This window comes from Limulus polyphemus, unplaced genomic scaffold (assembly GCF_000517525.1).
Source record: "Limulus polyphemus unplaced genomic scaffold, Limulus_polyphemus-2.1.2 Scaffold6422, whole genome shotgun sequence".
Taxonomy (NCBI): domain Eukaryota; kingdom Metazoa; phylum Arthropoda; class Merostomata; order Xiphosura; family Limulidae; genus Limulus; species Limulus polyphemus.
In genome coordinates this window covers 11,594-14,421 of record NW_013672032.1, presented here as the reverse complement: position 1 = coordinate 14,421, position 2,828 = coordinate 11,594, and the positions used below count along the sequence as shown (strand labels likewise).

General features: G+C 35.0%; 1 protein-coding gene across 1 annotated transcript in view; it reads right to left on the bottom strand.

Annotated features, from left to right (window-relative positions):
- The window catches only part of LOC106473705 (radial spoke head protein 9 homolog), a 14,985-nt gene that overhangs the window by 981 nt on the left and 11,176 nt on the right, over positions 1–2,828 (bottom strand). The gene's annotated exons all lie outside the window — the stretch shown is intronic.

Here is a 2,828-nt window from a genome sequence, read left to right as displayed (position 1 = left end):
GTGGGTTCCTCGTCATCGAAAAATCAAACCTGTTAAAAGGAGAAATAACACACGACCTATTACTCCAGAAAACAATGAATGGTACTCTCCAGTTTGCACAACAAACTTTAAACACCATAATGAATTATCGTACGTCGACCAACGATATCGCATTGTTGTGTGCTTATAACTCATACACATTGCAAACTGATTCGGACTACAACACAGATACGCTTCCTTCGATACTGCAAACTTCAAGATGTGATTCATGCCGACTTAGAAAATATTGTAAACTACCTAATTTTTTGGCCAATTTAAACAGATCTATTTTTAGACACGAAAAATATTTCCAAGGACTACTATCAGATATGATTGATAATAACTTTATAAAAAAGAATTATCATCAACATGTAAGCAATAGCAATGAATTGATAATAACGCAATGTGATCAGAACGAATTTCGTCAGTGGGTTGATGAGATTAAGCATGCTATTTCCAGAGTAGGACAAGCTTGCATCAACCACAGCGATTACCACGTTAACAAGAATGACATGTTTACAGTTCTAACAAATCAGCACCTTCCACAAGGTACAGACTCTCTTCGCAAGAGGCCCAAGGCTTTGAAGTTCCTTTTATACGAAATGACAAAGTACGTCTACAAATTGTGTCATCATTACAACAGAAATCTTATCAAATCCGAGTTAAAGAAAAACCTTAACGCGAAGCTGAATGCGATAATACATATGATGATACGCTGAATAATGCAGAGACTATCCTGATTCATCAACCATCCGAAGACAAGTCTATAAGATCTACTGAGTGGATCTATGAAAATGGTGAAAGCTCAAGTAAAATTCAAACCACAGAATGAGAAGAGATTCGCGTTTTACATAATTATTGCATTTTAAAATTCCCATTTGATCGGCCATGTTCGTTTTCATGAAAAATAGATGAAGACATTGAACATAGTTGTAATAACCTTAGATATAAAATAGACTTCTTACGAAAAGGTATTATGGGGTGTAGACCAAGAAGAAATTTAAATTTTTCAGAAAAGACAGCCTTGAGTAGTCTTAAATGTAATAGTAACCTAATTATAAAAGTTTCTGATAAAAGTAACAGTTTTATGGTTATGGATAAAGATGTATATGTAAAGAAGATAAATGACCATCTCAACAATGAAAACAATTACAAAACACTACAACAAGATCCTACTAATAATATTGAGAAAAAGGTGTAAAAATTTAATTAAACAGACCAATAAAACTCAACACTTCATAAATATGTATCAAATAACCATATTCCAAACAACAGCAAACCACCAGAATTCTACGGTCTTCCCAAGGACCACAAAGAAAGTATCCCTTTGAGACTCGTTTTGTCAGCCAACGGTAAAAGTCTCGTGGCTCGTAGTTATACTATTTCACAATTGTTTGCATTTTATTCCTACAAACTTAAAAAAACACTCAAGATTTTCTTAAAACCCTCGATTCAACTAGTAACATAATTAATTCCGATAGTATATTATTCAGTCTGGATGTTGAGTCGTTGTATCCATCCATCTCTACTGATAAAAGGGTCGATTTAATTATGGAATTTGTAGAGAATCATAGTAGATTTAGCGAGATACATGATTCAACACATCAAGGACATGTTAAATTTGGTGCTGAGAAACAGATAATTTCGGTTTAATGAGGGCTACATCAACAGTTATCACGTGTTGCTATGAGTAACTGTGTAGCTGTAACATTTTTAGTTATTTACACTGATATAAGGAAACGCATAATAAGCTAGACATATTGGTCAGATATACAGAAAACATATTTAGGATTTGAATGACTCTTTAATCAATTTACTACTATGATTTCCTCAATGACTTCTATCTTACTCTAAAATTCACTAACAGGTACTCCAAAGAATCAAACATGTCCTTCCTTGATATTCAAATTATCCTAAAAGATGGCAAACTTATAATTGAACTGCATCATAAGTCTTGCGAGTAACCAGCGTTTTCACATTAGCACTCATACCACCTACTGCACGTTAAACGCGCGACTATTGTCCGACAACTAAACCGTATTAGTAAGACTTGTACAACTAATGAAGGTAAATTCAAAGCTATACAAGAACCTCTACATAAATTAAACATTAATGGATATCCACACACACGTTTATTCATAAGACTTTACGAAGCTAGGAAAACAGAGCCCACAGCAACAATACAGAAACATTACCATGTGTAGTTAGGGGTGTGCCCCTGTGCCCAAAGGATGACACTTCAGTGAGGGAGGGGTCGCCAGGCGTGAATCAGGCAATAGGGGTGGGGGAGAAACAATAACATTATTGTTCCACGAAGTTTCACCAGCGGGTTAGCTTAATAGGGCGCCATGACATGAGGAAGTTGTAAATTCGCCGAGACAACAAAAGTTGTTAAGAAAGGGTTTAATCAAAGAGCGCGTTGCTAGGCTAGCCATAATGATCTTATCATAGTGTATCTCAACGTGTGATTACGTAATCAGTCTAGATTTAATTATGTTTTAAAAGTTACAAGTAAAACTAACATTTTAATAACATAAGTACTATAACATTGTTACACATTTCAGTTTTTATCACGCACATTATCCATCATTTGAATGAGGCAAACATTATATATTGTTACGTCTCTGGTCGTTAATTAACAACGAACGAACGAACGATTCACGCGCTTGGCTCAACTGTCAGTCTCTATCTCTGTCTGCAGTTCAATTACATTGTTGTCGTCACTTCTTGGCGGTCTTATATACAAGAATACTGAAAATATAGTAAACACTCGAGGCTTCATGAAGGGACATGATTTTTCTAGAAGTTCA